Source organism: Pteropus vampyrus, unplaced genomic scaffold, assembly GCF_000151845.1.
Source record: "Pteropus vampyrus isolate Shadow unplaced genomic scaffold, Pvam_2.0 Scaffold54, whole genome shotgun sequence".
NCBI lineage: Eukaryota > Metazoa > Chordata > Mammalia > Chiroptera > Pteropodidae > Pteropus > Pteropus vampyrus.
Genome location: NW_011888835.1, coordinates 5,644,087 through 5,651,395, shown reverse-complemented (window position 1 = coordinate 5,651,395; position 7,309 = coordinate 5,644,087).

Sequence of the window (7,309 nt, the reverse complement as noted above, 5' to 3'; positions counted from 1 at the left end):
TTAGTATAATATTTTTGAGATTCTTCTGTTGTTCTTGGTCTTTTGTTCCTTTTTGTTGCTGACTAGTATTCCATAGAATGGATGTACTGCAGTTTGTTCATCTGTCTACATTTGGTGGACTTTTGGGTTGCTTTCAGTTTTTGGCTATTATGAATAGCGCTACTATGAACATTTGTGAATATGTCTTTGTATGAATATGTTTTTATTTCTCTTGGGTAAATTCCTAGGAAGAGGAATGTGGGTTATGCAGTAAGTAAGTTTATATTTAACTATAAAGATACAGCAAATATTGTTTTCTGCCTTTCCACCAACAATTTTATGTAGCTCTGGCATTTTGGAAAGGTCTCAGTTTCCACTTTCTGACTCAGACAAGTTCAAGACCTCATCTTCTGACCCAGGACAGATCAATTTGCAACCCAGCTCCTAGCTCTTGGGGATTGTATCTAGGTCCCATGTTCTTTTGCACACTGCTGCGTTAACTCACAAGGTTAAAGCTTGGGTGGTGAGTTTCCACTTCTAGCTTTGTTGACTCTAAACTTTTTAGAAATGCAGTTTACTCCAAATTTCTACGTGTACACAGGAGTAGAGGGGGTTAAGGTACTTCAAACCAACATATTGTAAAGCTAGGATGTTTTCAGGTATATTTCTTAAATATTTCTTACCTCTGAACTTTTTTAGAGCTGCTGACCTTTATTAGAGAAATTTTGGGTGTTAGCGTCATAGACATAATGTTTTCCAGGTAAAGATTGACCCTGATACTGGTGTGGAGATACTGCTGATGAAAAGCCATGGTAAACCTTTCCTGAAGTACTTTATTAATATATTGTGTTTATAATTCATCAACAAAATTTATATGAAATTTCTAGTCTTGAATAATATAATGGCATCTTAAGATATAACTGTTTCTGCCAGTAGATTGGGTTTATTGTTTATGTACCGGTGCTTTTGGTAAAAACGTGAAAATGTACTACTCCCACCCTAGTGTTCATCCATCCTAGGCCTTTTCGTTCCCTGAAAATACAACTTGTGTATTTTATGAAAAGTAGATACTAGCATTTTTGTTTAAACTACTATTTAAAATCCAATAGTTGGCAAGTAATTTCTTAACCCAAGTCTTCATAGGGCTGACTGCTTGTCCTTCAGCCCTCTGCTCGGGTGTCTTCTCAGAGAGAGGCCTTTCCTGGACCACGCTCCTGAAGGTTACTTCCCTTACACCCCCTCTTTTATTTTCTTCATAGTACTTTTCACAATCTGTAATCACATTAATTTAAACATTTGTCAATTTTACTCTCATTCTTCTGTCGGTGTTTAATGGAGGATTCCAGATGCTACACGATGTGTGAAATAAAAGATTGAATGCAGAAACAGTTATGAGAATCCAGTTGTCTTTTATTAAACTAGACATTAATAGTAAAACAATGTCATTCTTCTATCCTGATTAAAATTTCTTTTTGAAAATGTAAATGTTTTACAAAATGTGAAACAATGTCATTTTTGTATCCTGCAAGTTTTTGTTTCAGAAAATAGTTATTTTTCATAAAAATGTAATTTATGTTAGCATGTAATGCATTTATTATTGTTTTTAAATGAATAAATATTTTGAACACTTCAGTTTTAATTTCTAACATATAAATATTAGTATAAAAATTCTTTGGGATCCTGAATAATTTTTAAGCATGTTAAAAGGGCCCTCCCTGTGACCAAAAAGTTTGAGACTTGCTATTTCCTAAAATAAAATGAAATCTCTGTGATAGTAAAGACCTTGCATGTCTGATTTAGTTTCATTTCACAGGGCCTGGCAGAGGTCACTGGTCTTAGAAGTCACTCAACAAATAAATACCTAGATGAATAGATTAATGAGTATACAGAGGAAGATGAAATATCATAATTCTGGTGATTCTGGGCAGGGCTTCCAAGTCTTTCTGTAGTAACTGGTCTTTGCAGTTATTTGACAGAAAATTATTCTAATTCATCAGACAGCAGAATTTTTTGTTTTGGACAGATTTAAATTGTTCCCTGGCATGGAGTTGAAAGTTTTTGATATGATTTTGATAGTGAGGTCTTACAGATTCTGTTACATATTCCTTTTTAGGGAGGAGAGAAGATTTTATTCATCATTTTTATTAACTCAAATTTTAGGTTTATTGACTTCTGGTATAATTAATTTGGATATTTTAGATTGTTATTTATGTTTTATAATGAGAATACTTTGTGTCTTAGAAGTTATGTCCTTTGCTTGTAGCCTTTTGAGCACAGTTAGGTTTCCATTTTTTTTAAAAAGCCAGATACTTATAAAAATAGTCTGCCTTGCTCTTTCAAATTGTCTGCACTGAATAATAGTAATAGAAAAAGTTGGTTCCTCTAGGGTAATTTCAGCAGACAGGACATCTGTTTACTATCTTGCAGGTTGAGATTCCTTGCTAAGACCTGGCCAACTTGAGACTGTGCAAACCTCACAAAGCCGGGAGACTATTCTAGAGTCAGCTGACCCATTCAGGGAACAGTACTTACTCTGCAGGGCAAATCAAGTAGGTAATAAGCATTTAGACCCAGAAGACGACAGTTTGGGAGGTGTTGAAGAATTTGGTAGATTTAAAGTTCCGTTAGACAGTTTCCATCCCTCGAGGCATAATTTATAGAAATATCTTCATTTACCCACGGATTTATGGGATAAAAGAAGCTTGGGCAGCATTAATTCATAAGCTGTCTCAGGTATGGGGCCGGACCATCATCAAGCCTTAGTCTTAGTCTGCTGTGGAACACACTCGATGCTTCTCAAATGGATTGCTGGCGGTGCGTTTCCTCTCATTTCTATATTGTAGAGATTCTTCCAAGCAGGGCTCGAGTACCTCTTATTAAGGGGTGATATTTATGGTTTTATGAATAAAATGTTCACTTTTGGGTCTGTATTTCTCAGTGTACTCACTTTTCAGCAACACAGCACATCTTAAAACAGGAAAAGAAAGTTGTGATTTAACCAGTTGTGTGGATTTCAGTCACCTGAGGAGTTACAACAAAACAAAACAAAACAAACCCCAAAAAAGTAGGCTGGTCCATACTCTCATTAAAAGTTAGAGTGAATTAGGATGTTAGAATGACTTGGAGAATCTAAGAACAAAAACAAGAAGAAACAATCCCTCCCAAATAAAAAAATCTCTCTCTCTCTCTCTCTCTCTCTCTCTCTCTCTCTCTCTCTCACACACACACACACACACACACACACACACACACACACACACACGCACACACACACGTGTCCCAGCCCAGATCAATTAAGTCTTGAATTTTAGAGGTTGGGTTCAGGCATCAGGTTTTTTTTCTTTTCTTTCACTTCCTCCCTCCTTCCCTTCCTCTCTTCCTTGACACTTCCTCCCTCCTTCCCTTCCTCTCTTCCTTGATGGCTCTAATATGTAGCCAGGGTAAGACCACTCTTCCTTTATTTTTTAAGAAGCTACTTTGGTCACTTTGATAAGTTGAGAGTAAGTAGATAGAACTCCTGAGTATGTGGGATCATTTGTGACACATAAACAAAATGTAAGAGCGTGTGTTCGTTTTGGAGAAGTATTCATTTTTCCACGTATTATTTTTAAAAGTAAGAACAAGGAGCAAGATATCAATAAACAGGATTAATTAAAAATATATCAGCACTGTTTTATGGACAGAGGCATATGGTTGGTTGAAGGGAGAAACAAATGAAAGATGGTGAGCATGACTGAAACAGGACTTTTGCGGGGGAACATTCCCATCTTGTGGCTTGTGAGAATAGTGCTGGTAATGGTTAAAAGCTGTATTGCATTCTTGCAACTAATGGCGGTTTCCTGTTGATGCTACTTCTAGTGATCAGAGCACAAAAAATTTGACCTCCAGCACCATTCCCTTATAGTCTTTCGCTGCCTGACCCTGTAACTCTACACTGAACTTCTACTCCACGCACGAAGCCCTGCTTCTGCAACCTGGTTACAGAGACTCTTCCAGAGCTTTTGCACTGTATTCTGTTTCAGCTTTGTTATTATAAACGTGTATGGAAAAGTTACTCAGTTATTGTGAAGCGATTAAAGTATTTTGGAGTCAGAAGTCAAATCTCACCTCCCTGATTCAATAATTCTGTGTCAAGTTATCTCTGTTTCCTCATCTGTCACTAAATGAGAAATATTACTGACTTAATAGACGTTGTATGTAAGACAGTAGAGTGCATGATGTATCATAAGTGATCAGTAAATGCTTACCATTCATTTCTTCAGCAAATATATTTTGAGTATGTTTTATGTGCCATTCCCTGTGTTAGGTGTTGAAGATGTGGTAAGTAAAATGTCCCTTTATTTTTATGAGTCTTTAAGAGGAGAGACTGAGTAGAACATCATTTCTATTACACATAATCTATGGAACATTTTTATGTATACAGTAAAGTCCTGGTTATGTAGAATAACAGAAGCCTTGTATGTCACTTAGTTACTTTTGATCAGGAATTTCCTTTTGATATCTACTCTAGAGTTTGTAATACAAATCCACTACCTTATTTTTGGACCAAAAGATTTGAGATTTTAGTGTGTATGTAGGAAATAAGGCCATAAAATGTCAAAATGAAAGATGAGACAGTTTAGTTTTGATAAAAATGGTTTTTTTCCTGAATGCTTTATTTCATCAGATTATATTAAAATGGCGAGATCATAAATATTAGAGTTGGAAATTATTTTAAGGATCACCAAGCCCGAAGGCTCTCTGTTTTTGAAGGCCGTAAATTCTAGAGAGAATTCATCCTTAAAATTGAAATGGTCTTTCCTGAAACTTAACACCTGTGATCCTTCATTTGCCTTTCAAAGTAAGACACATTCCCTAGTTCTACTCTATTTGGAAAATGCTTTTTGTGATTATCCCTACCTTGGAGAGAAATTTTAATTCATTGAACTGGTCTTTATCACAGAATTTAAAACTTTCTCTCTTTTAATTACTGCTTTCTGTGTATACTTATTCATGTTGATTGACTTTAGCAGGTAGTTCAATCACTGTGTTTTTCTTATCTCCAGTTTGGGACTGTTACTGGTAAATTTTCTTATTCTAGAGAACTAAATAGAACAAGTCAGTGATGCTACAAAGGGCTGGCTAATTTCTCTTACTTGGAGCATTGTCTGTTGGTGCTGTATAAAGTTGCATTGACTCTGGGGCAGGAACGTCAAGCTGCTGTTCTGTTTGGTTACATTGTCCCCTCCTCCAATAGCTTTACAATTCATTTTTGTTAGAGCTGAGACAGTGTTTCAATAGAAGATACTTTTGAATTGTGATAACCCATTTTTAAATATAATGTTTTTTTTTTTTTTTCAATTCCTATTTTCTTTATAAAAGGAAATAAGGTTACTTTGTCCTGGCTTGTTTGTGAAACTGTGCTGTGTCCTAGTCATCAGTACTCCTTTTGCACACATAGGAACCAGGAATTTAGGAACCACTTCTAGAATTCATCTGAAGATCTGCATTAAGCTCACATGTTTTCTAGCATCTCTCATTTACTTTAATTTCAGCAGCGGTTCAGTGATTTCATTAATAGGGTTAAATCTTCAGGGACCTTAGCAACCTAGACACGTTCGTAGATGGGTTTGTAATAATTCTTTATTAGTTTGTTTATTCCTTCTTATTCATGTTTCTTTTATTTATGTGTGAAAATAATTGTTCTTGGCAGAGAGGTAAGTTGCATAGGAGTTAAATAGTTCTGCTTTCTTTTTATTGACAAAATAATATTGATGATTTGTTGAGTATTATGTGGCAGACACTGTGTAAAATATTTACTATACATTATTTCATTTTTAATAGTGTTAATGTTATGAAACAGCTCCATTTTGCAAATTAGAAATCTAAGACTTAGGAATAACAAGTGACTTTTCCAAGGTCACTGCTAGTAACCGCTGAAGCTGGAACTCCTACACATTCTCATGTGACTGTTAAAGCCCATTTTATACCCTTCAGGAAATGGAGAGGTCTTCGATTCAACAGTGTGTAAGTTTTGTGCACTTTCTTCATTTCACAGCACTAAAAGTCTGTCAGTCTTATTAGCTGGTGTTCTGCATGAAGCTCTTTCTCGTGCTAACTGCTTCTGTCTTTAGGAGGGCTGGATCTTATTGGTGTAAAATCTTTTTGGGTCTATTCATCACTAAGTCTTCACATCTTTTATTAACCCATTGTTTTAATTATTGAGTTACCAACATGAAAATCATCTTGTTATTAAAGCTAAAGTATACATATGAGCTTTGGAGTTTAACTTGATTTAAATATTGGCTCTTCCGCTTACCATATGTGTGACCCTTAGCCATTTACTTAATTTCTCTTAGCTTCAGTTTTTTTATTTGTAAAATGAGTATAGTAATGCCTTTCTTCTAAAATAATTGTGAGAATTATATGATTCAATATGTATGTAAAATAATAAGACTATTGGTTGGCATGTCATGTTCAATAACGTGTTGGGCAGTGTAACCTGTTATTAACTGGCTATCGATGAATTTTTATCAATAATGTATTTGTTTAAAATGAAATAATAATCAGTAAAATACTATTTATCTTCTCTTGTTAGACTTAGTTTGCCCTCTGAGAACTTTTCATTATATTTTAAACTGTGTTGCCCTTTAGTCTTCAGGCCATGAGCTTATACTAATTACTACTACTACTACTATTAATAAATTATGTGCCAAGCACTATTCAAAGCACTTTATGTTAACAGCCTCACATTGTAGGAATTATTAATAATTATTGTTACTGTGAACTTTTAAATTAATTGTTCAACAACGTAGTGTCTTTATCTTTATGGGAATATTAAAGGAGAGAGTGATAGAAGAGTTGTTTATTCCATTAGAAGTTATTCGGTGTTTCCTTCTGGCTGAGGAAAATTAGGTAGTGCTGGAGGCTTGGTTCTCTTTGTGTTCTCTGTTACCAAGTAGATCTTTCTTGGCTACATGCTCCCCATGCTGCCTCCTCTGACCGATGAGGCACTGTGTTCAGGAACCGTCTTGAGATGTTGAGAACTTGGCAGGGGAATAGTTCTGCTTTCACACATTCAGATAACTGAGGTCTTTATTTCTGTGTCTTGATGGTTCCATCGTCTGTGTCAGGAAATTATCTTCCTGTGACAAAGGTTGACAGGATCTCTGCCTCTAATAACCTCAGGTTGAGGTGACATTGTTTGACCGAAAGAACCTTGGATGCCAGACCTTTGGGGAGCCTTACCTGAAAGTCTTGAGTGTTGTATGTGCACGTTTTTGACATGTCTTCAAACTCCAGGAGTTTCAGATGTACATTTAGACTGTGTGAGCTTTATTATTTGTGTAAG